A 27,642-nucleotide genomic window follows, 5' to 3' on the forward strand; every position below is an offset into this window, starting at 1 on the left:
CAGAAATGTGCAGTACTTTGGAGTGGCTTGGCGAAATGTCCGAAGATAGCGACAGTAATGGTACACAGTGCTCTGCATAAGCAAAATAATGTGCAGTATTTTATGGCCATTTAATATGTATATATATATTTATTTGTAGCAGAGTCTGAAAAAAAAGAAGAGAAGCCATCAAATGACACAGATGAAGACAGGCTGAAAAGGATAGAACGTAAAATGGAGACACTGAATGACAATTTTAATAGTTTAAGGGAATTTGTGGAAGAATTTGTTAGAGGAAAAGTATGTTACCACTGTCCCACCTGTACCTGCCCCCCTTCTCCATGTCCCAGTGAACCGTCCCCAAACCTTCAAGAAGAAAATAGACGTTTTGATGAAATATCCATCCCTTCTTCCCCACACAAATCATCTCCTCACAATCAGCCCGTGTTGAACCCTAATTCCCCTATATTCGTGTCAATGTCTGCATCCCCCTGAGTTTCTGTTGATTAAAGTGCGTGTAATTTTTTATAACATTTTTGTATAGTTGTTGTTGAATACGGGTTAGAGAATTTTTTTTTTAAAAAAGACTTCAAATGTTCGCGAACAGCACGCCTGTTCGAGCTAGCCGTAAGCAATACAATGTGGATGTTCTAATGGCAATATACCTACCCGTACCAATGGCAACCAAGATGCAACTGATCTTCGAAGGCACCATCTGTGCAAGTTGTTTGTAAAGAAACAGAATGAGGCATGCTAAGGACATTATACCTCTCTGTATGGCTCACAAACGAGTTTAAACATGTTCCTAGAACATAGTAGATAGGCAGGATGTATATAAATGAGGCAAATTAGAAGTGTTCTAAGGACACTATATTTGTCCGTATCGTCCGCAGAAAGATGGAACCGTCCATAGAATAAACACGGTGGCCGGCATGTTCGTTATCAAACAAAATGGAGGTGTCCTAAGGAGACAGGACGTGTCCTTACAGTCATGAGATCACGTACGCACATGCGCAGTACACTCATAAGTACTGTGAACATCCCGCCTGTCCCTAACTGTCCATCTCACTTGTGGCGCACTTTTAATTAGTTGCAGGACACGACCACTGTTCATAGAACACTGGCGCGCATGCGCACGTGTGTTAGTCTGCTGTTGCGCAGCCATTCTTTTCCCTCGCGGATGTGTACAGGACATCATCATGTGACCACACCCACGCTGAGCGTGTGGACTAATTTGCGCACTTTGTCTGCTTTCGCAATGCTGCAAAATAACTGACACATAAATGGGAAAGCATTTTTTAGTATAACATCACCATTTGACACTTCCCATACAATAGCACCACCTATGATTGTGTTGTTTACAATTTTTGCAGCGTTTTACAGCGAGCAATGTGGTCATGAGCCACATCCTTCAATCCCTATCAAAAGCCGCCCCCCCCCCGATCTCATCTTCATTGTGCTTCTGGTTATAGCAGTTAGAGTTGTGCTGCCTTTACTGCTGTAGCAACCATTTGGCAAAAAATCCTTATGGCATCCATAGCTGCTACTGCTGCATTAACCTCAGCACCACCCCCAAACCCTCCACCGCCACCAACTTCCCAAGGGCCCGCAGAGGGATATAGTGGTGAGGATGTAGACCTCAAGGAAGAAGCGGAAGAAGAGAATGAGGTGGAGGAACTGCGCACTACAAACACTCTGCGGGAGTCGTGGGTGTGGCGGTTGTTTTCCGTTTATGGGAACATACCGAAAGCACGTGCAAACCTGGTCAAGTGCAACCAGTGCCAGTTGGTGCTGAGTCGCAGGAGACCTGGTGCGTACAGCTTTGGTACGACAACTAACTTCGCTCCACAGTGCGGACATTCACAAGGTGGTGCCATGTGAAGAACCTAGTAGATTGAGTTCCTCCACAGCATCCTCCGTGTCCGATCCTCTCACCACAAGAGACACTCCTGTGGGGGAGCACATTCCTCCAGCTGCGTCACAAGCCATTCGCGATGCTTTTGACCCTTACCTTGGAACGTCACAATATTGTGTATGTACTGTGACACAGTTCTCTGCAGGGGGGAGAATCTTGAAGTGCTTTTGAGGCTACAGGCACAGAGCACGAGAAGAACTGCCCCCTACCTAAGTGAAGGCCACCCTATATCTTTCTCTCTCCACCTGGCCCTTCTTATCCCCATGGTTGGTATCCCTTCCTTATCCTCCCTTACCCTCCTCTCCTAGTGTGTCGTGTCCATAAAAGTGGTGAACTGAAAAGGTAGCAAAATTTAACAAAAGGCTCTTTTCGGAGTCACCGTTCTCAGTGAAACAATAGAGCTTTGAAATGACCGTTGTAGGCCCCCTCGCCAGTCATGGGAGACACAAAAATGGAGGGTGCAAGCAAAGCAAAACCAATGTGCCTTTCGCTGGAAGTAATAGGTGGCTCTAAAAAGAGCCTTTTCGGTGGTGTTGAGTATGCTTCAAAAACTGTAGGGTGTAAAAAATGGATTACCAAATAGGTTACTATGATTCCCAAAAAAGTTGCAATGCATGTTGTACATTGCGAAGAAAAATTTGATTGCCAGCATATGTGAGATGAACTCCATCTCTGCGAAATATGAAAGAGCTGCGAAACAAAATGTTTTAATTGTGGAATGAGGACATGCCAACATCTCTTAGAAATGCACAAACAGCCTAATTCACATTGCGCCGTGCTTTCTCCATTTGTGGGCCAAATGCAGATGAATGCAGCCACTTTTGTCTTTTAGCAATACAGGAAAAAAGTACATGGCAGTTTGGAAACATGTCCATGAATTGCACAAGTCCTTCCTTCATTGCAAATTGCAAAGAAATGTCAGAAAAATGGCCTAAACTATTGCCGCCACAATTAAGTATTTCAGGATGACGCTATGTCTGTAAAGTAATGCAGAGAGGTACCAAGTCCAACCACCTCAATCCGCGCACGCCATGCCAGTGCACTTCCACATGAGGAATTCAAGATCTGCAGATAGACCGCAACTTTCCGCAAGCACCTTCAGCCAATGTATCCACGAGTCTCCCATAAGCCAGATAATCTGTTGTCGAGCACACAGAGCCATGGCTGTCTGGTCTCCTGTCAGAGAAAAGAAGTTCTGACTAAATATCTCCATACAAAACACACCCACTGACCTTCACCGACCAATCCCTACCTTCGCACATTCTCATTTGCATGCGTCTCCACCCCAAAATCCCCGTTGGTAAAAGGAGGTGCCTGCAAACTACCGCCATGTTCGCAGACACGTACAGCACCAGAGTGTGCCGCTGTACATTTAAATATTATTCCCCTTTTCCCCTTGAAGGTGGGCTCTGAAAAGAGCCGTTGTTTTTTTTTTTTTTTTTTGGGGGCAGATGGCTTACCGTCACCTGTCATTTTTCTTGAGCTTTTTTTTGTTCTTACTTTACTCCTACAACCATTACAGAACCTTCTCCAAAGCAAGCATCACATTCCAAAAGAACATGGCATTTCCCAAAGAAGATAATGCAACACCATCTGCTTAGAAATAAGCCGCATTACTGGGTACAATGTTCTCGTGGCTGCAGAAAAACATACCAGCACGTAACATAAAAGCACACATGCCGCGATTAATGTTACACCTCCCAATACGTTGGTCAGGATAGAAAACAGAACTATTGTCCCATTTTCCTCTAGGCAGTAACCCAGAACAAATTATTTTCGCAGTTGGAAAGATGTTCATGACTCCTTCAACCAACTGTTCCAAATCTTTGAACAAAGTATGTGAACTCACATAGCCCAAATGACAAGCACCGTAGTGCAAAAGTACCACATGAGGACTGGTCATCGTTTGCATCTCAGTGCAAACTTGGAGAAGTGCAGCAACATTGCGATCAGTCTCAGTACTCCAAACCATCTCCACTCCTCTCACATCAAAATGATGTGCCACATGCCTACTTTCAGCATCCAGCTGTAAAGCTTGGACAAAAATGTCTCCAATGACCAAAACCCTGATCCTCTGCGTCTCTGCCATCTTCAGTATACGCACCGTCTTTCGCCACAAAGGAACAATGTGAACATCTGATTGGCTGATGGCCACAGTCCCTTTTCCATGTTCCATTTGCTGTAGATACCCGTATGTGACACGCCCTACCCGCGGACAAGCAGTGTCTATGTCTGGCACGTAACTCTTAGCCAGTCCTTCTACCCTTTCCACATCACTCGGGATTCCATTTCCTCATTAGACACAGCTAAGCAGTCACACAACCATCCACCAATCACATTAACTAGCCCTACATCTAACTCCGTCATCAAAATTTTGCACTTTAAATGTACGACTGATCACTGTGAATGCAAGTCGCATATCATTGCAAAGCACCTACTTCAAAAACTACTGCGCAAGTGTCGCGGATTTCTCCATCCATGCGCATATGCAAGCATATAAACTACAGGTATGCATATTTTACTCAGAGAACATGTGCAACCCTTATGATTTCATTTAAACAAATTATTCCAATTAAATCTGCATAGGCAATACATACCAACGCTCGTCTTTCAAGTACAAGATGTCCGATTTTTCATTAACAAACTGCACTACTTCTTACTGTCTTCCGCATAACTTATACATGCGTTAGAACCCTCCCTTTTTAGTGGGAAACTCGATTTTCCATTAGAAAATGGCACATTATTTTACTGTGTACCGTCTACATAAATGCTACTTCCAATGCGATCGTATGAGAAAAAGTAAACGCTCCTGATTGCTGTGGTGACATCTCCCTTCGAGGGTCTCCCGATTTTTCAAAATCGAACTTACAATCTGAAAGTACAGATTTTTTCCCCATTTACTATACTAACCTATCTCTTACAAACCTCTCTGCCATAGATAAAACAGCTTAAAAGAAACAAGACATTTGCATAACCTAAAAAGTGTATGCAGTTCTGAAGCATGTGCAACTGACATACTGCAAGTAATATAGAAAGTCAGCACATAGTGCAGTGAAAAGCACACACCCACTGTGTTCAAATGTCAAAGAAGAATACTGCAACGAAAAATACAACATTAACGTATACTCTAACATCACAGCTTTAAACACACATAGTTACTAACTTCTTCTTTTTACAATTGCAGTCAAGACTACTGTCCTGAAAATCAACAGCATCTACACTGCACACGACATATCTGAAGAAACTTGGTCATTTTTCAAAAAAAAGTAAGTACAGTACGACCTTTATAATCTAGCTATTCCTCAAACAGACTGTGTTGGTTATGTATTTAGTTTGTGCACCAAAGCAAACAGTGATTTCTGAACCATTCTACCCACAAATCGCCATTTACTAAACAAAAATTAACTGGCAGAATGACTCACAAATCCCTGTATGTTTGGAACTGAAATAACATGCCGATCCCTTAGAATGTTAGTACTAGAAAACAAATAGCTGTTTCAATTGTATGCCACTATGTTCACTATTAATGCTTCTCCTCACCATTAGTCCACTTTCTACTCTCATCTGAAGCACATTGTAGTAGTATGTAAACAGAAAACTAGACTTCCCGAATCATTTTAAGAGACCAATACACATTCACACACCACCATAAAGTGCTTACCCAGCAAACTCATGCACACAACCACACAGCACACATACATTGTAGAACAGACCAAACCATGCCTTTTTCTTCTTCAACAGACCCCAAAAAATGCCTACAAAAAAAGCAAGTTCGAGGAAAGGAACGCAGAAGTAGAGCAAATAAAAATAAAAGTTTCCAACCTAAGCATCCATCTGTAGCAGAGTTTCTAGAGAACGTTGGAACAAAACAGCTAATACATTTGTTTAACAAAACAAAGCAAGCCTCAACTATCGAAACCTTTAACTCCTACAACAAAATGTGGCACAAAGCACAAAACTCTTCACAAAAAATCAGCTACCAGTACCGCTAACAATGCTCCTATTAATCCTGATTAAAAAATAATATTTGTGCAAAACATTTTCGCCACACAGTAAGACGCGGACCAAAATCATCCACATCCCTTAAAACCTACCATAGAAAATTAATCCTACATGCTCTCGTGGACAGTGCAATCATTCTCAAAATGAAGTTGTTTATATTGGTGTTAAATATAATGAAACCACTAACAAAACTAAGTACGAAACTGCAAAAGAAACTTATCAATAAAAGAAATGTGAACAAAAACAACTCCTTACATATTTGTGGAGGTGAATGGAGTAACACAACAACCACCGAACCATATTTTAATGAAGAAGAATATAAACAAAATCAAACACAATTGTCATCCATAGCAGTGGACGAGGATGTGAAAAAATCAATAATACCATCATGGAACAAGAAACACTGCTTAGAAAAGTATCCCCTCAAAACTCAGAATTACCCCTCGATTCAACTGAATCAGACCATCCAGTATACAAATGGCCGTGCACATCAATGTGTGCCATTCCTAACAAATCTTTCAAATCTTTAAGTCAGTTCCTCAATCAGTATGTGAAAGGTAAAGAGAATTTAAAATGAAAGTCCTGCAAAATATGGATATCTGACCAGTGCGCAAATACACAGGACTACAAGAACATTCATTAGCCTGCATTTCTGGACCTATTTGCAAAAGCACCTTGCATGATACCAAAAGGATATCAATACATCATTCAAATGTAAGAAACCTACAGGCCGATTCATGGAATAATTAGCGCGGCGCAAGTGGCCAAAAACGTGCGATTCGCAGTGGAATAGCGAAAATCGCAGTGCAATTGCGAAAATCGCACGAAAAGCAGCGCACGTCGATTCATGGAAGGCCGTGCGCGAGAAAACCAGCGGATGTGCGATAAAAAAGTGCGCGGCGCACGTTGGCGCACAGGCCATCTAACAGCGTGCGCCAGGTCACAGCGAAAATCGCACAGGCCACAGCGAAATTCGCACATAGCGCGGCGCACGCAACAAAAGTAGGCGGAACACGGGCGTAACACTCGGAATGGGGAACAACTTGCCAAAACGTGGGCGTCACAGGGGAAGTACAGGGCACAAGTGCGCGGAACGCCCACACGCTCGCCTAAAACTCGTATTCATGGAATAGAATAGGGCAAAAAAGCGCACGCTCAAACCAGCGCACAGGCACAAACACGACCGCCACAAGAAAGCAGGCGGTAGCGTCTCTGCGGCTGTAAGAAATGTGCGCCAAAAGGTGCGCCAACAAATAGCACCTATATACTGCCATGATGAATGTCCCATACTGTGGCCCTCCAGGAAAAATGACTTGCAAAGGGGTACCCACAAACACGGACACCCGCTGACAAAAACTACGTGTGCGTGTATACCGGGGTGCGCGAGAAGTCTAACACGCGATTTCAGCAGGGTACGTGCATCACAGGGGTTCGCGTGAAGTTCCTCACGCGATCGGGCCTGGGGGAGCGTGCTACGTGTATTTCAGGGGTTCGCGTGAAGTTTCACACGCGATCGGGCCTGGGGGAGCGGGCTACGTGTATTACAGGGGTTCGCGTGAAGTTCCTCACGCGATCGGGCCTGGGGGAGCGGGCTACGTGTATTCCAGGGGTGCGCGTGAAGTTCCACGCGCGAATAGCCTGGGCGCGTGTATTTCAGGGGTGCGCGTGAAGTTCCACACGCGAATAGCCTGGGGGCGCGTGTATTCCAGGGGTGCGCGGGAAGTTCCAAACACGAATAGCCTGGGCGCGTGTATTTCAGGGGTGCGCGGGAAGTTCCACACGCGAATAGCCTGGGCGCGTGTATTTCAGGGGTGCGCGGGAAGTTCCACACGCGAATAGCCTGGGCGCGTGTATTTCAGGGGTGCGCGGGAAGTACCACACGCGAATAGCCTGGGCGCGTGTATTTCAGGGGTGGGCGGGAAGTTCCACACGCGAATAGCCTGGGGGCGCGTGTATTCCAGGGGTGCGCTTGAAGTTCCACACGCGAATAGCCTGGGCGCGTGTATTTCAGGGGTGCGCGGGAAGTTCCACACGCGAATAGCCTGGGCGCGTGTATTTCAGGGGTGCGCGGGAAGTTCCACACGCGAATAGCCTGGGCACGTGTATTTCAGGGGTGCGCGGGAAGTTCCACACGCGAATAGCCTGGGCGCGTGTATTTCAGGGGTGCGCGGGAAGTTCCACACGCGAATAGCCTGGGGGCGCGTGTATTCCAGGGGTGCGCGGGAAGTTCCACACGCGAATAGCCAGGGCGCGTGTATTTCAGGGGTGCGCGGGAAGTTCCACACGCGAATAGCCTGGGCGCGTGTATTTCAGGGGTGCGCGGGAAGTTCCACACGCGAATAGCCTGGGCGCGTGTATTTCAGGGGTGCGCGGGAAGTACCACACGCGAATAGCCTGGGCGCGTGTATTTCAGGGGTGCGCGGGAAGTTCCACACGCGAATAGCCTGGGGGCGCGTGTATTCCAGGGGTGCGCGGGAAGTTCCACACGCGAATAGCCTGGGCGCGTGTATTTCAGGGGTGCGCGGGAAGTTCCACACGCGAATAGCCTGGGCACGTGTATTTCAGGGGTGCGCGGGAAGTTCCACACGCGAATAGCCTGGGCGCGTGTATTTCAGGGGTGCGCGGGAAGTTCCACACGCGAATAGCCTGGGCGCGTGTATTTCAGGGGTGCGCGGGAAGTTCCACACGCGAATAGCCTGGGCGCGTGTATTTCAGGGGTGCGCGGGAAGTTCCACACGCGAATAGCCTGGGCACGTGTATTTCAGGGGTGCGCGGGAAGTTCCACACGCGAATAGCCTGGGCGCGTGTATTTCAGGGGTGCGCGGGAAGTTCCACACGCGAATAGCCTGGGCGCGTGTATTTCAGGGGTGCGCGGGAAGTTCCACACGCGAATAGCCTGGGGGCGCGTGTATTTCAGGGGTGCGCGGGAAGTTCCACACGCGAATAGCCTGGGCGCGTGTATTTCAGGGGTGCGCGGGAAGTTCCACACGCGAATAGCCTGGGCGCGTGTATTTCAGGGGTGCGCAGGAAGTTCCACATGTGATTTGACAGTGTGGGTCCTCCCGGGTGTACCCTGTACACCCTCCACGGCCCCTGCAGGCAGCCCACACCACAGGGGACTACCCTGCATCCCTGGTCATGTCCCGCAGGCAGCCCACCCACCATGGGCATGCCCCCCAGCAAAGGCACATGTCTCCTTGAACTAATGAACACCAACTCATGTCCCCTTGCACCCCCACCCCCCAGCACTGTGGGGCACCTGCCAGCAGGCCCCCACCAATGTCCAACTCATGTCCCCCACCACCCCCACCCCCCAGCACTGTGGGGCACCTGCCAGCAGGCCCCCACCCATGTCCAACTCATGTCCCCCACCACCCCCACCCCCCAGCCACCAGGGTCACCCTCCACCAGGCCCCCACTCATGTCTCCCACCACCCCCAAACCCCAGCAGTGCAGGGGCAGCCTCCACCAGGCCCCCACTCATGTCTCCCACCACCCCCACCCCCCAGCCACCAGGGGCACCCTCCACCAGGCCCCCACTCATGTCTCCCACCACCCCCACCCCCCAGCCACCAGGGTCACCCTCCACCAGGCCCCCACTCATGTCTCCCACCACCCCCAAACCCCAGCAGTGCAGGGTCACCCTCCACCAGGCCCCCACTCATGTCTCCCACCACCCCCACCCCCAGCCACCAGGGGCACCCTCCACCAGGCCCCCACTCATGTCTCCCACCACCCCCACCCCCCAGCACTGTGGGGCACCTGCCAGCAGGCCCCCACCCATGTCCAACTCATGTCTCCCACCACCCCCACCCCCCAGCCACCAGGGGCACCCTCCACCAGGCCCACACTCATGTCTCCCACCACCCCCACCCCCCAGCACTGTGGGGCACCTGCCAGCAGGCCCCCACCCATGTCCAACTCATGTCTCCCACCACCCCCACCCCCCAGCCACCAGGGGCACCCTCCACCAGGCCCCCACTCATGTCTCCCACCACCCCCACCCCCCAGCACTGTGGGGCACCTGCCAGCAGGCCCCCACCCATGTCCAATCCATGCCCCCCTGCACCTGGGTCCCAACATTCCCCAATCATGTCCGTAATGCCCATCCTCCCCTGCCAAAAGGCCCAACCAACTATCACACCCACCCACATATCAAAGGCAATTACATGTTACACCCCCAATTTAAATAATGCAATTGAACACATGTCTGTCACACACAATGGCTGCAAGTGAATGACAAAACACCCAACATGACATGCCTGAAAGCAATGAGATGATACGACACATTGAAGAATAAAAAAAATAATGTATTGAACAGCAAGTATAATGGAAATGAAATAAGAAAAAATACAAAGCAAATCAAACAAAACAAGATGAATGTCCAAGAAAATAATCTGAAAAATAAAAATAAGCCAACGAAGAACCATGAAGAAGATCATCCTGGGTCCATGAGCCCAACCAAATTAAACCTAACTATGACTACTAACTAAAAACTGAACTATATACAAAAAAGTGGTGCATTGTCCAATCGCTACCAAAAAAAATCAAAAAAACAAAGGAAACCTAAACCTAACTATACAACTATATACAAAGGCAGCGGGCTATTCGGACGGCTCACTGGTTGTTGTCATGGGCCAGGGCATCATCGAACTCCTGGTCAATGGCTTGGAGGCGGGCATGTTCCCTGGCCCCGAGGTCCCGCAGGGTTAACGCAGTGTCAAGCTCAAACTCCCTGCGAAGACCCTCGAGGCACTCAGCCCGCCTCAGCGCCCTCCGCATGGAGTCCTCCGCCCTGACCATCGTGAGCCGTTCCTCCTCTGCCCGCTGCCGCTCCGCACCTATCCGCTGGCACAACCCCTCCCACACGGAAGCCACTCCCATTCCAGGGTTCTCCTGCCCTCTGGCCGATGCCTGCACCCCTGATGTTGATGGCCCCGAGCCATGATGCCTCCCACGTTGAGCCTGCTGCTGCCTCCGACGCAACTGCCTGTGCCAGCACGACGGCATCCAGGCTGATGGAAACCACCGACGCCGTCGTGCACGTGCCCTGCCCGATGATGCCGTCACATCCTCCATCTGCTGGGGTCCAGTTGCTCTGGTGTCCACCCCTGCTGGATCACTGACTCCCGACTGTGGCAGGGATGGGATCCCCACCGAGCTGGCTGCATTGGTCGGGGCAGGTCCACAGGGGGCCCTGGTGGCATCTGGGCTGGAAGACGGCAAGGAGAACGACTGGTGGATAGCCTGCACAGAGGAGGAGAGGGCCGCCACATTGGCCAACACATGCAGGAAACCCCCGAACATGGCCGATCCCAATTGGGCCACGTCGGCACGGTGCACTTCGTGATGCCGTGCGTGCTCCTCCCGGGAAGCACGCACGGCATCACGAATCACAGCCGTGCGCATCGCGACCCCAATCAGGACCTTCTCCGCACGGCCAGGGGTTCCCACGTCCGCAGGTGGAGGGGAGTCAGGTGACATGGACATCCCCTCTACCTGCGGACAGGCCTGGGACGGGGCATCCCTGCTGGTGCATGGTGGTGCACTCACAGGGTCAGGGACAGCGACATGCACAGGCCCCTCCACGGTGACCTGTGCTGCCTCCTGCCCCTGGCCCTGGACTGCACCACTTGCACCAGCAGGGATGCCCCCACCAGGCCCCATGTGTGCCCCAGTGGCGGCCTCCTCCTCCTCTGTGCAAACCACCAACCTGGATGGCTCCTCACCGTCTCCCACCGTAGCAGGCCCCTGTGGGGGCTCACCCACCCCTTCCGCTGCAGCCGTGGGGGCATCCCCGCCGCCTTGCTCCACAGCGCCGTCTCCGCCCTCCTCTTCACTAGCCGCTGCGTAGAGGGAGACAAAGAACACAAGCATCAGGGCACTGTACAATGGTCCCCTAGACAGGAAGCAATAGCAGATGAGCACCACTGTCAAAGTACACTTCCATCATGTCCCTCCACAACACATGGGTCAGTCCAGGCAATACACACACAGTAACAGGCATGGTGCATGCCATGGACATTTCCATGCATGTCCAATGGACTCTTGGAACATTCAATGATATGTAACTCACATGCATCATGGCTCATGCCTATCACATGCACACACTTCACCTCAGTCACATCCATCTGGCCCCAAACACACCAAACACAGCGGATACAAGGGTAATTTGGCTGCTTTACTGAATCTGTGCATTGTCACACACATGTGTCATGCATCCATGGCATGCACAAGTCACAGACACGCAGGTCAGGCACACAGACATGGCTACCATATATGTACCTGGCATCAGCACCCATCCCTCACCCCCACCCATGTCCAGGTACAGAGACTGGCATGCTCTCATGTTCAAAATTTGCATAGGGCTCCCCATGCGGCATTTCAACACATGCAACAACCATGTGGGTCACACATCACTGCTCGCACATGCATTACCATGATGTCCCTGCACACATACATGCATACATGGCCTATGGCACACATACAGGCAAGTATCATAGAACCAGCACACCGCAACATGCCCTGTCTCACACAGTAATGCATGGACACTTACCGCTCAACTCCAGACGGGCCTCCCTCTCAAGGATCTGGGCGTGGAGCGCTGGGCGTACGCGTTCCAGGACCCTCATCTGGATGGAACTCATGCGGCCCCGACCCCCCTCCACGAGGCGCCGGGCCTTCACAAGGGTCCTGGACCTCAAGTCCTCCCAGCGCTTCTTGATCTTCAGGACGTCGCGGGTTGCCACCCCCTCCACGTTGATGGCAACCACACAGTCGGCCCAGATCCTCTACCGTCCTTCCTTGCTGGCGCGGGACGATCCAAAGAGGGCATCATACTGCCCCAGGACATGCTCCACCAGGACACCAACTTCGGTGACAGTGAAGCTGGTGCCCCTCTGCCCCTCTGGCCTGGGGTTGCCACTGGTGCCAGATGTGGAAGTGCCCGACATGGCAACCCCAGAGGCAGGTGTGGGTGGGCAACTGGGTCCTGGGGCTGGGCTGTGGAGCGATGTAATCCCAGTCGGGAGTCTTCAGTTCCAGCAGGGGTGGACACAGCAACTGGACCCCTGCAGATGGCTGATGTGCAGGCACCAAATGGCAGGGCACGGTGGCAGCAGGCAGGCAGGCAGGCAGCAGCAGATGGCACGTGGGAGGCTGCTCGGGGCACGGGGGGCAGTAACTCGGCCTTCTGGGCAGGAGCGTGGTCTTTCCGTGTGTTTTCGCGTGGCCAGCTTGATACGGAGTGATTTGGCACGTGAAAATCCTGCACGTCAGCGCGAAATCCGAGGAAAGGCCCTTAGCGCGTAAGCGCGTCAGCACGCATACGCGATTCTATTGGACCAGAGTCCCTCAGCGCGTAAGCACGTCTGTGACGTGACCCGCACGGGTGTTCCCCACTCAGCACGTGATGACGGGGCACACGTGGAGATACTGCACGTCAGAGTGTCATTGCGTGTAATTGGACAAAAGTGCGCGTACACGCGATTGGCCTATGTACGTGTATTTAATGGGTGCGCGGGCACTTACACACGCAAGTACGTCAGCGAACCTGTATCCCGTGGTGCGTGTGAATTTCCACACGCTATTGGACTGGGAACTGGATTCCAGGGGTGCGCGGGTCACACGCTCGCCTAGAACACGCGCAAAGCATAAATTTGCGCACTATAACAATAACAAGCTCAGACGCCAGGATGAACATACCGTTCCTAGCAGCAGTGGCAGTGGACTACCAAAGGAGGAGGAGGAGGATAGTCAGGGCCAGAATATTCACACCCAGAACCAGCCTTTTCGGGATGCCTGATGACCAGGTGTATGGGAGGTACAGGTTTCCACCACACATTATACTGGACCTGGTGAGTGAGTGGGAGGATGACCTCACATCACCCACCCTGTGCTCCCAAGCACTCAGCCCCCTGGAGAAGGTCCTCAATGTACTGCACTTCTTAGCCACTGGATCATTTCAGCGAACAAGTGCCATAGTGGGTGGTGTGTCACAGGCCACCCAGTCACGCTGCCTACACCAGGTCTTGAACATCATCACTGCACGGCCATCAGTCCGCAGGCACATATACCTGCCCAGAACACCTGCAGAAAGGCATGCTGCCGCCCTGGATTTTTACGCTGTGGCACGATTCCCCAAAGTGCTAGGTGCCATCGACTGCACCCATGTGGCTCTACGTCCCCCCAGGGCATCTGAGCACATCTATAGGAACCGCAAGCACTGGCATTCCATCAACGTGCAGGTAGCATGTAATGCCAAGGGAATCATCACCTCAGTATATGCCAATTATCCCGGCTCCACCCACGACAGCTTCATTTACCCAATGTCCACCCTAAGCCGGGACCTAGAAGCTGGGCGGCATGGCGATACATGGCTGCTTGGTGAGTATGTATGCCACTGCACATGCATGCATGTTGGATACTGAGCAAGGTCACAACCTCACCAATGATACCAATCCCCACCTCCACAGGGGACAGTGCCTACCCTCTCAGCCCCCACATGATGACGCCAATTCGGAACCCCACCACGCCACCCCAGGTAAGATATAACACAGCCCACATTACAACCAGGGGCATAGTGGAGCGCACATTCGGAGTGCTAAAGTCACGCTTTCGCTCCCTTGACCGTTCTGGCGGGCAGCTGTTATACGCTCCCCCAGTAGTGTGCAGGATCATAGTGGCAGCATGTGTCCTGCACAACGTTGCAACACGCCGGGGCCTGGCCGTGGACATGGTGGTGGCCCCACATCCCCAACCACATGCACAGCCGCTGCGCATGGGAGGGGAAAGGGCACGGGGGGAGGCAGCCCGTACACAGCTAGTGGCTAATTACTTCACATAGAAATCACACCCCTGTGGAGTGCACACTGCCCTGGCACATTCCATCTGACAATCAATGATGACTCAACCTGACACTGATCATGAATGTCTGGAGAATGAACCGGGAATACCATGTCAGCCTGAGATTGTTCACCTGGAAGTGTCACAATGTGTGCATATCTACCCACACAGACACCACCAATGCAGTTTTGTGAAGTTACACATTGAAGCAGCTAAAATGAATACCCACTTGCAAAATGCAACAAGAGGACAGTGCCATGTCAGCCAACCCAACCCCAGCACTGCCACACGACACACCGTGCCATGTCATGCTAATTGCAGGGAAACAAAGTAATCCCCACAACATGACATCACTCTCACTATGTACAGTGGCACTATTAGAAACCTGCAACACCTGATATGCTCACAGCAATGCCGGACCAACAACATACTTGAGCACGTAGTACCATTAACATGACATCACAAATGTTACATATTAGTAGTCTCACCACCTGGAAATGCCTGCACTCCCACCACTACCAACTGTGCAGTGTTGGCGCCATGTAGAGTTGTAGGTGCACTGCTGCCAACATGGTCCCCATCTCCAGACTAGAGGTCCTTGTGTGGACTTGAGGAAGGGACCTGCAAATTGGGAGGTAGACACAGAAGAAGAGTTACACATCAATGCAACATGCAGTGTACAACACAACAGCAATATGCACTATGAATGTATACACAGTATTGACTACAGACTGGCCACACAGCTCATGGGAGTCCAACGTCACTGTGTAATTCACTGTCACTTGGGCACACCCTTTGCAAGCCCATGGAAACGGGAAGCAGGAGGGGTGTGTGTGACTCAAACCCAAGCATCTGAACCAAATACATTACAAGCCTGCATGTGCCCAGCCACAATGCAGCGTATGCCCACAGGAACCACGGAAGCCAACAGATCGGAGCCAACAGATCGGAGCCAACACATCGAAGCCAACACATCGAAGCCAACACATCGAAGCCAACAGATCGGAGCCAACACATCGAAGCCAACACATCGAAGCCAACACATCGGAGCCAACACATCGGAGCCAACACATCGAAGCCAACAGATCGGAGCCAACAGATCGGAGCCAACAGATCGGAGCCAACAGATCGGAGCCAACAGATCGAAGCCAACAGATCGAAGCCAACAGATCGTCCCAAAAAAATTGGGAATAAAAGAAATCAAAATAAAAATAAAAATAAGAAACAATCAAAAATGGCCATTGATGGGCCCGGGGGGGTTGGGGAGGCCACCCAGGAGGTCCGAGGACAGGATGCACACCAGAACCCACCTGCGTGGATCCTGGGAAGATAAAACACCTCCATGGGCTCATGGCCCACACGGCTACCCTATTGTGGGAGTATCACTGCTGTCGCTATTATCACCCTGTGCAGCTGCATCCGGAGGTGGTTGCACTATGGGAGGCAGCCCACGCAAGGCCCTAGTCTGCTCCTCCATGGCTGCAAGCATGCGGGTGTGGTAGGTCTGGTTCTGGAGGATGAGTGTGCGGAGGTCCCCATGCAACAACTCACGGGATGCCCGGACCTCCGCCCTCGTTGCCTGCATCTCAGCTGAGAGCGTACGGGTGAGACGCTCCAGCTGCTGTTCTGTCCTTTGGTGTGTTGAAGCCTCAAGCTCAACAAGAGTCGTCCTGAGGTGTAGGGGAGCTCCTGCCTCAGGGCTTCCCTGTGGCCCTGGGACTCAATGGAGATGGCCTCCTGCAGAGTCGCCAGTGCCGCCCGCCTGTCCCTGTTGGACCCCAACATGTCCTCCCTGTGTGACTGGCAGATGGAGTCGGTTGCCTGCTCTAGTCGCTCCATCAGCCTTTCTGGGGGGACAATGGAAGTGGCCACCCTATCCATGGCCTGAGCCATCATCTCGGATGATGCAGCCTGTTGGGTAGCCATACCGTTAATGGATTGCTCCCATGCGGTATTGCCGGGTGGAGTAAGGCCACCACGTCGGCGGGCACCACACCTGTCTGGGGCAAGGCGAACTGCGCCTTGCTGTGCCGGCACTGCCTGAGGCTGCAGGACTGCATTCCCCCTCTGATCTGCTGGCCCAGGAACAGGATCAGATGTCGCGGAGTGTGACCCTGCATCCGTAACCACCGAAGGCGTAGCTGCCAACACTGACATCCCCATGGAGGGTACTGACCCTGGTGCAGGTGGGTGAGACAGAACAGAATCCCTCCCTGGAACACTCACCTGCGACGGCACGTAGGTCTCATCCGAATCAACACCTGAGTACAGCTCGGGGGAGGTGCAGCCAGAGACACCCCTTGAGAGCACGACCTGCAGCACTTGTGGGTTCTCCCCCACCACCACACCACGTCCCTCACTGGTGGTTGGTCGGCCCTGGGACACCTCCTGGGTCTGCACCATCTCCACAACCCCAGCAGTATCAGGTGCGTCTTCCCCTGCAAAGACATGAAAACAAAGAAATGGAAACAGGCATTAGCACCATGGCACACATTGAGGGCTGAGAAGCAAGAGAACCAGTACTTGATTGACACATGTCCCACATGACTAAAACCCTCCCATGCATGCACCCTCACTGCGTATGAAGTGCAGGCAAATGGCACACACTGATGACACCAAGATGGAAGATGAACAAATTTTCTGCATGCTGCCTGGCAGTGGCATCACACATTGGCCTGTGATTGGCAGGTGAGACACACATGCCATCACACAGATGGCATGTACCATTGCTATTGAGTGAAGATGGAGAGGAGGGCAGCACCTATTCATTCAGTCCAGTTCCCGCATGTAATAGCTTTTCTAATTCTAACAGGTCAGATTTTTCACCTGGAGCTGCCAGTCTGAAATGGTCAAATTGCACAGGGACATGTGTGTACAAATGATATCCAGGTAACAAAGTCACTCCACTTTACCATACCCATGTCAGACATGTGACTAGTGGACAGCGACATGCCTAGTGAAAGTGGTGGAATGCAAACAAACAGACTGAATGAACAGTGAAAAATAAGCAAATATGTTGTGTCAAGGTGACACTTCAAGGGCAACTGGCGTGCAGTTGTGCTAGATGTCTACTGTTGGCAGAAGGGATACTGCTATGGCCAAATGCAGCTGCGCAGGAAGGATTGCATGAAGCACATGGCTGACCCATACGACTCAGGCGCACACACTCTCACCTGGCACCCGAACAGAAGCCCTCACACACACACCATGCACATGGATGACACACACATGCATGTGCACTCACCGGACAATGCCTCGTAATCAGCCAGATCTCCCACGCCTTGGATCTGTTCCTCCGTGACGTAGGTCCCAGCGACTGACTCATGTGGAGTGAGTTCCATGTCTACTACTGGAGACCCACCTCCAGTCACTAGAGTTGCGGCATGACTTGAGGCCAGCTTACTCTTTGCCCTGCGCTTTAGGTCATTCCAGCGCTTATAGCAATCATTGGCTGTGCGCCTCACGATTCCAAGGGCACTTACGATGTCCGCAACGGTCTGCCAGTGTGCCTGGCGTTGTGCAGGTGTGGTCTTGGATCCTGCAACAATGACCATCTCGTTGTCATGTCCGGACACATACTCGACAAGTGCATTCAGTTCGTCATCCGTGAAGCTGGGCTTCCTGGACGGGCCGGACTGTGTAGCCGTGTCTGGGGCATCAGCCTGTGCGGGACGAGCACTCTTCCTCTTCCGCTTGGAAGGTGGTGGTGATCCTGAGTGTCCTGCGCCGCTCTGGACACTAGGGGCAGGAGCCCTGGTGGACTCTGTATCAGGAGTGTGGGATTGCACACTCAGCATGGGAGTTGGTGCAGGCATTGGCTCTAGTGTGATGGTGTCAGGGGGAATGTCAGCAGCATGGACTAGGACCGACACTGTCCTGGCTGGGTGTGTGAGGGCTGGGGTGGATGGAGCCGCAGCTGCCCCTGCAGCCTCTCCGCCCTGCCTCCTTGGTGCAGCAGATGACCTTGCTGCCCCAGATCCACGTGGCATAATGGCATCAACGTGCACCAGCGCACGTGTCGTAGCCCTGCTGACCTGGAAGTCAGCCATGGAGTCAGCCAGGTCTGGTGCCACAATGGGCTGGTCCAACAAGGGCTGAGCATGGATGGTGTCAGCCACTTCAGCCTCAACGGGAGGGGGGGAGGGGGGGAGGGGGGGATGATGGGTGCCCTTGACTGGTCCTCCACACATGGGGGGACAGGCTCACCCTGCAAGTTACGACCACGTCCCCTACCGGATCCACCACGGCCACCACTTGTGGCTCTTCCACCTTTGCCACCCTTACGGAATCCTCGCCTCCCAGCCATGGCACTGATGTTAATGTGCGTATGGGAGTGGATGTAGACTATTGTCCTGGGCAATTGGGGGTCAAAGGGGTTGGGTACCAGATGGTAATTGTACCCTAGTGCTCTAGCAAGGCTGAATGTAACCCCTAGGGAAAGATGACGGGTCACGCAACGCACAGGAGGCCCAAAAAAGGGAGATGACGTGCACGCAACCCCTCCTAGACCACGTGTGCAGAAAGAAAAACCTGCACTACGCTGTGGCACCCAGAAACACAAGAATGAACGTATGCGTGTCACACGCAGCCTAGAATGACCTCTGAAGGGGTAGGCTACACACGGGGCAAGCACAGATGTTAGATACGTGCGTGACTCACCGTCTGTCTGGTAAACGAGCGTGTAAAAGGAGCACGTTTGGTTGGCAACACCCCCGCCAAAAGAAGATTTGTACGCTGTCTGAGGAGACAGGACAACAGTAGAAGGGAACACTGTTTGAGGGAACAGGCCCAGGTAAACCAGTAAAAGAGAAAAAAGGGAAAAAGCTGTCAGAGGTAACAGGGAATACGAACTAGAAACGCTGTGAAGTAAATCGCGTGTGAAACGACAAGAAGTACAGAATTCACCCACTCGCTCTCCACGAAAAGCACGTACAAGGAAAACGTGTTCTACACGTACCTTTTATACAGGCCCACACGTCCAGCGTCACTTACGCGGCGTGTACGCGCTAGGGCCATTTCCACCTATTACATGCTTTGTCACTTCTGCGTGTAGGGCTATTTCCACCAATTACACGCTTTGTCACTTCTGCGTGTAGGGCCATTTCCACCAATCACACGCGATTACACTCTGACGTGCAGTCTTTCCACGTGTGCTCTGTCATCACGTGCTGTGTGGGAAACACCTGTGCGGGTCACGTCACAGAAGCGCTTACGCGCTGAGGGCCTTTCCTCAGTTTTCACGCTGACGTGCAGGATTTTCGCGTGCAAAATCACTCCGTACCAAGCTGGCCACGCGTACGCACACGGAATACCACGCTCCTGCCCGGAAGGCCGAACTACTGCCCCCCAGAGCCCGAGCACGCTCCCACCTGCTGCTGCCTGACTGCCTGCTGCCCCTGCACTGCTGGGGGGTGGGGGTGATAGGGGACATGAGTGGGGGCCTGGTGGAGGGTGCCCCTGGTGGCTGGGGTGTGGGGGTGGTGGGAGACATGAGTGGGGGCCTGGTGGAGGCTGCCCCTGGTGGCTGGGGGGTGGGGGTGGTGGTAGACATGGGTGGGGGCCTGGTGGAGGCTGCCCCTGGTGGCTGGGGGGTGGGGGTGCAGGGGGACATGAGCAGGTGTGCAGGGTAGTCCCCTGTTTTGTGGGCTGCCTGCAGGGGAGCGTGGAGGGTTTACAGGGAACACCTATGAGGACCCACCCAGCCTAATCGCGTGTGTAACTTCCCACGCACCCCTGTAATACACGTACCCAGCCAAATCGCGTGTGAGAATTCCCGCGCATTCCTGAAATACACGTACCCTGCTGAAGTCGCGTGTAAAACTTCCCGCGCACCCCTGAAATGCATGCGCCCAGACTATTCGCGTGTGGAACTTCCCGCGCACCCCTGAAATACACGCGCCCAGGCTATTCGCGAGTGGGACTTCCCGCGCACCCATGAAATACACGTAGCACGCTGGGAGACATGAGTGGGGGCCTGGTGGAGGGTGCCCCTGCACTGCTGGGGGGTGGGAAGGGTGGTAGACATGGGTGGGGGCCTGGTGGAGGCTTCCCCTGGTGGCTGGGGGGTGGGGGTGCAGGGGGACATGGGTGGGCGCCTGGTGGAGGCTTCCCCTGGTGGCTGGGGGGTGGGGGTGGGGTGGTAGACATGAGTGGGGGCCTGGTGGAGGCTGCCCCTGGTGGCTGGGGGTGGGGGTGATAGGGGACATGAGTGGGGGCCTGGTGGAGGGTGCCCCTGCACTGCTGGGGGGTGGGGGTGGGGTGGTAGACATGAGTGGGGGCCTGGTGGAGGCTGCCCCTGGTGGCTGGGGGGTGGGGGTGGTGGTAGGCATGAGCAGGTGTGCAGGGTAGTCCCCTGTTTTGTGGGCTGCCTGCAGGGGCCGTGGAGGGTGTACAGGGAACACCTGTGAGGACCCACCCAGCCTAATCGCGTGTGTAACTTCCCACGCACCCCTGTAATACACGTACCCAGCCAAATCGCGTGTGATAATTCCCGCGCACCCCTGTAATACACGTACCTGGCCAAATCGCGTGTGATAATTCCAGCGCACCCCTGTAATACACGTACCCAGCCAAATCGCGTGTAAAACTTCCTGTGTACCCCTGTAATACACCTACCCAGCCAAATCGCGTGTGATCATTCCCGCGTACCCCTGTAATACACGTGCCCTGGCTAATCGCGTGTTAAACTTCCCGCGTACCCCTGTAATACACGTACCCTGGCTAATCGCGTGTAAAACTTCACGCGTACCCCTCTAATACACGTACCCTGGCCAATCGCGTGTTAAACTTCCCGCGTACCCCTGTAATACACGTACCCTGGCTAATCGCGTGTCAAACTTCCCGCGTACCCCTGATATGAACGTTACCCGCTTTGCGTTCCTTGTTTGGCAGCCCTGTAAACTGGTCCAGGGTTAGCGCAGCCCTTTGCAATGATTTAGCGATTTTGATGGCTTTTCCTTGCGCGAGGGCGTTCTTGGGGGCGTTACTGGCGCTGATGCAGGGTCGCTGCGATACCTAGAGCCTAAAATCCATGAATACGCTGTGCGCGGAAATCGGTTTTAGCGCACGTGCCTGGCGCAGACAATCGCACGCGGACACTCTGCGCCAGCCGCTTGCGACACTTTTCTGCGAAATTCTATGAATTACCCTACTAGTGTATAAAATATACTATGCTAAAAGTCCAGCTTCAGAATTAGCCAATTTAAATAAGACTCTTCTGCATGGTACACCCAAGTATCTACAAGAAGAAATTGACCGTATCCAGAGAAAATATTCTGGAAGTGAAAGTCACTTACAAAATGCAATAGTTTTAGAACAGACTACCAACATTTCTGCACATAGCAATGAACAGCAACACGAAGAAGAACTTCAGGTCCAACTAGATAAGGATTCTTGCGACAGTAGTCAACCTTCTGTAACAGGAAGTCAAGAACCACTAGGACAGCCACTAATAGGAAATGAGGCAGAATTAGATGTGACAGAAGTGGAAAACACCATGTGTCACTATCAAGAAAATATAGAAGACTTAACTGTACAAGAAACAAAACTTAACAAAGAGCACATGGTGTAGAACACGAAAATGAAAAATGTACCTGCCAAACTTACAAACCAATACTATTGTACATCAGTGGTGAAGCTGGGTCAGGAAAAACATTCTTAATCATAATCATCAGCAAGTTCCTTCAGCAATTGACAAACAACAAACTATCAGCTGTTTTAACTGCCCCCACATGTTTAGCTGCCTACAACATAGTTCCTCACGCGATCGGGCCTGGGGGAGCGTGCTACGTGTATTTCAGGGGTTCGCGTGAAGTTTCACACGCGATCGGGCCTGGGGGAGCGGGCTACGTGTATTACAGGGGTTCGCGTGAAGTTCCTCACGCGATCGGGCCTGGGGGAGCGGGCTACGTGTATTCCAGGGGTGCGTGTGAAGTTCCACGCGCGAATAGCCTGGGCGCGTGTATTTCAGGGGTGCACGTGAAGTTCCACACGCGAATAGCCTGGGGGCGCGTGTATTCCAGGGGTGCGCGGGAAGTTCCAAACGCGAATAGCCTGGGCGCGTGTATTTCAGGGGTGCGCGGGAAGTTCCACACGCGAATAGCCTGGGCGCGTGTATTTCAGGGGTGCGCGGGAAGTTCCACACGCGAATAGCCTGGGCGCGTGTATTTCAGGGGTGCGTGGGAAGTACCACACGCGAATAGCCTGGGCGCGTGTATTTCAGGTGTGGGCGGGAAGTTCCACATGCGAATAGCCTGGGGGCGCGTGTATTCCAGGGGTGCGCGTGAAGTTCCACACGCGAATAGCCTGGGCGCGTGTATTTCAGGGGTGCGCGGGAAGTTCCACACGCGAATAGCCTGGGCGCGTGTATTTCAGGGGTGCGCGGGAAGTTCCACACGCAAATAGCCTGGGCACGTGTATTTCAGGGGTGCGCGGGAAGTTCCACACGCGAATAGCCTGGGCGCGTGTATTTCAGGGGTGCGCGGGAAGTTCCACACGCGAATAGCCTGGGGGCGCGTGTATTCCAGGGGTGCGCGGGAAGTTCCACACGCGAATAGCCTGGGCGCGTGTATTTCAGGGGTGCGCGGGAAGTTCCACACGCGAATAGCCTGGGCGCGTGTATTTCAGGGGTGCGCGGGAAGTTCCACACGCGAATAGCCTGGGCGCGTGTATTTCAGGGGTGCGCGGGAAGTACCACACGCGAATAGCCTGGGCGCGTGTATTTCAGGGGTGCGCGGGAAGTTCCACACGCGAATAGCCTGGGGGCGCGTGTATTCCAGGGGTGCGCGGGAAGTTCCACACGCGAATAGCCTGGGCGCGTGTATTTCAGGGGTGCGCGGGAAGTTCCACACGCGAATAGCCTGGGCGCGTGTATTTCAGGGGTGCGCGGGAAGTTCCACACGCGAATAGCCTGGGCGCGTGTATTTCAGGGGTGCGCGGGAAGTTCCACACGCGAATAGCCTGGGCGCGTGTATTTCAGGGGTGCGCGGGAAGTTCCACACGCGAATAGCCTGGGCGCGTGTATTTCAGGGGTGCGCGGGAAGTTCCACACGCGAATAGCCTGGGCGCGTGTATTTCAGGGGTGCGCGGGAAGTTCCACACGCGAATAGCCTGGGCGCGTGTATTTCAGGGGTGCGCGGGAAGTTCCACACGCGAATAGCCTGGGCGCGTGTATTTCAGGGGTGCGCGGGAAGTTCCACACGCGAATAGCCTGGGCGCGTGTATTTCAGGGGTGCGCAGGAAGTTCCACATGTGATTTGACAGTGTGGGTCCTCCCGGGTGTACCCTGTACACCCTCCACGGCCCCTGCAGGCAGCCCACACCACAGGGGACTACCCTGCATCCCTGGTCATGTCCCGCAGGCAGCCCACCCACCATGGGCATGCCCCCCAGCAAAGGCACATGTCTCCTTGAACTAATGAACACCAACTCATGTCCCCTTGCACCCCCACCCCCCAGCACTGTGGGGCACCTGCCAGCAGGCCCCCACCAATGTCCAACTCATGTCCCCCACCACCCCCACCCCCCAGCACTGTGGGGCACCTGCCAGCAGGCCCCCACCCATGTCCAACTCATGTCCCCCACCACCCCCACCCCCCAGCCACCAGGGTCACCCTCCACCAGGCCCCCACTCATGTCTCCCACCACCCCCAAACCCCAGCAGTGCAGGGGCAGCCTCCACCAGGCCCCCACTCATGTCTCCCACCACCCCCACCCCCCAGCCACCAGGGGCACCCTCCACCAGGCCCCCACTCATGTCTCCCACCACCCCCACCCCCCAGCCACCAGGGTCACCCTCCACCAGGCCCCCACTCATGTCTCCCACCACCCCCAAACCCCAGCAGTGCAGGGTCACCCTCCACCAGGCCCCCACTCATGTCTCCCACCACCCCCACCCCCAGCCACCAGGGGCACCCTCCACCAGGCCCCCACTCATGTCTCCCACCACCCCCACCCCCCAGCACTGTGGGGCACCTGCCAGCAGGCCCCCACCCATGTCCAACTCATGTCTCCCACCACCCCCACCCCCCAGCCACCAGGGGCACCCTCCACCAGGCCCACACTCATGTCTCCCACCACCCCCACCCCCCAGCACTGTGGGGCACCTGCCAGCAGGACCCCACCCATGTCCAACTCATGTCTCCCACCACCCCCACCCCCCAGCCACCAGGGGCACCCTCCACCAGGCCCCCACTCATGTCTCCCACCACCCCCACCCCCCAGCACTGTGGGGCACCTGCCAGCAGGCCCCCACCCATGTCCAATCCATGCCCCCCTGCACCTGGGTCCCAACATTCCCCAATCATGTCCGTAATGCCCATCCTCCCCTGCCAAAAGGCCCAACCAACTATCACACCCACCCACATATCAAAGGCAATTACATGTTACACCCCCAATTTAAATAATGCAATTGAACACATGTCTGTCACACACAATGGCTGCAAGTGAATGACAAAACACCCAACATGACATGCCTGAAAGCAATGAGATGATACGACACATTGAAGAATAAAAAAAATAATGTATTGAACAGCAAGTATAATGGAAATGAAATAAGAAAAAATACAAAGCAAATCAAACAAAACAAGATGAATGTCCAAGAAAATAATCTGAAAAATAAAAATAAGCCAACGAAGAACCATGAAGAAGATCATCCTGGGTCCATGAGCCCAACCAAATTAAACCTAACTATGACTACTAACTAAAAACTGAACTATATACAAAAAAGTGGTGCATTGTCCAATCGCTACCAAAAAAAATCAAAAAAACAAAGGAAACCTAAACCTAACTATACAACTATATACAAAGGCAGCGGGCTATTCGGACGGCTCACTGGTTGTTGTCATGGGCCAGGGCATCATCGAACTCCTGGTCAATGGCTTGGAGGCGGGCATGTTCCCTGGCCCCGAGGTCCCGCAGGGTTAACGCAGTGTCAAGCTCAAACTCCCTGCGAAGACACTCGAGGCACTCAGCCCGCCTCAGCGCCCTCCGCATGGAGTCCTCCGCCCTGACCATCGTGAGCCGTTCCTCCTCTGCCCGCTGCCGCTCCGCACCTATCCGCTGGCACAACCGCTCCCACACGGAAGCCACTCCCATTCCAGGGTTCTCCTGCCCTCTGGCCGATGCCTGCACCCCTGATGTTGATGGCCCCGAGCCATGATGCCTCCCACGTTGAGCCTGCTGCTGCCTCCGACGCAACTGCCTGTGCCAGCACGACGGCATCCAGGCTGATGGAAACCACCGACGCCGTCGTGCACGTGCCCTGCCCGATGATGCCGTCACATCCTCCATCTGCTGGGGTCCAGTTGCTCTGGTGTCCACCCCTGCTGGATCACTGACTCCCGACTGTGGCAGGGATGGGATCCCCACCGAGCTGGCTGCATTGGTCGGGGCAGGTCCACAGGGGGCCCTGGTGGCATCTGGGCTGGAAGACGGCAAGGAGAACGACTGGTGGATAGCCTGCACAGAGGAGGAGAGGGCCGCCACATTGGCCAACACATGCAGGAAACCCCCGAACATGGCCGATCCCAATTGGGCCACGTCGGCACGGTGCACTTCGTGATGCCGTGCGTGCTCCTCCCGGGAAGCACGCACGGCATCACGAATCACAGCCGTGCGCATCGCGACCCCAATCAGGACCTTCTCCGCACGGCCAGGGGTTCCCACGTCCGCAGGTGGAGGGGAGTCAGGTGACATGGACATCCCCTCTACCTGCGGACAGGCCTGGGACGGGGCATCCCTGCTGGTGCATGGTGGTGCACTCACAGGGTCAGGGACAGCTACATGCACAGGCCCCTCCACGGTGACCTGTGCTGCCTCCTGCCCCTGGCCCTGGACTGCACCACTTGCACCAGCAGGGATGCCCCCACCAGGCCCCATGTGTGCCCCAGTGGCGGCCTCCTCCTCCTCTGTGCAAACCACCAACCTGGATGGCTCCTCACCGTCTCCCACCGTAGCAGGCCCCTGTGAGGGCTCACCCACCCCTTCCGCTGCAGCCGTGGGGGCATCCCCGCCGCCTTGCTCCACAGCGCCGTCTCCGCCCTCCTCTTCACTAGCCGCTGCGTAGAGGGAGACAAAGAACACAAGCATCAGGGCACTGTACAATGGTCCCCTAGACAGGAAGCAATAGCAGATGAGCACCACTGTCAAAGTACACTTCCATCATGTCCCTCCACAACACATGGGTCAGTCCAGGCAATACACACACAGTAACAGGCATGGTGCATGCCATGGACATTTCCATGCATGTCCAATGGACTCTTGGAACATTCAATGATATGTAACTCACATGCATCATGGCTCATGCCTATCACATGCACACACTTCACCTCAGTCACATCCATCTGGCCCCAAACACACCAAACACAGCGGATACAAGGGTAATTTGGCTGCTTTACTGAATCTGTGCATTGTCACACACATGTGTCATGCATCCATGGCATGCACAAGTCACAGACACGCAGGTCAGGCACACAGACATGGCTACCATATATGTACCTGGCATCAGCACCCATCCCTCACCCCCACCCATGTCCAGGTACAGAGACTGGCATGCTCTCATGTTCAAAATTTGCATAGGGCTCCCCATGCGGCATTTCAACACATGCAACAACCATGTGGGTCACACATCACTGCTCGCACATGCATTACCATGATGTCCCTGCACACATACATGCATACATGGCCTATGGCACACATACAGGCAAGTATCATAGAACCAGCACACCGCAACATGCCCTGTCTCACACAGTAATGCATGGACACTTACCGCTCAACTCCAGACGGGCCTCCCTCTCAAGGATCTGGGCGTGGAGCGCTGGGCGTACGCGTTCCAGGACCCTCATCTGGATGGAACTCATGCGGCCCCGGCCCCCCTCCACGAGGCGCCGGGCCTTCACAAGGGT

The sequence above is a fragment of the Ambystoma mexicanum genome, chromosome 5p, assembly GCF_040938575.1.
Source record: "Ambystoma mexicanum isolate Mex_15411 chromosome 5p, UKY_AmexF1_1, whole genome shotgun sequence".
NCBI classification, from domain to species: Eukaryota; Metazoa; Chordata; class Amphibia; order Caudata; family Ambystomatidae; genus Ambystoma; species Ambystoma mexicanum.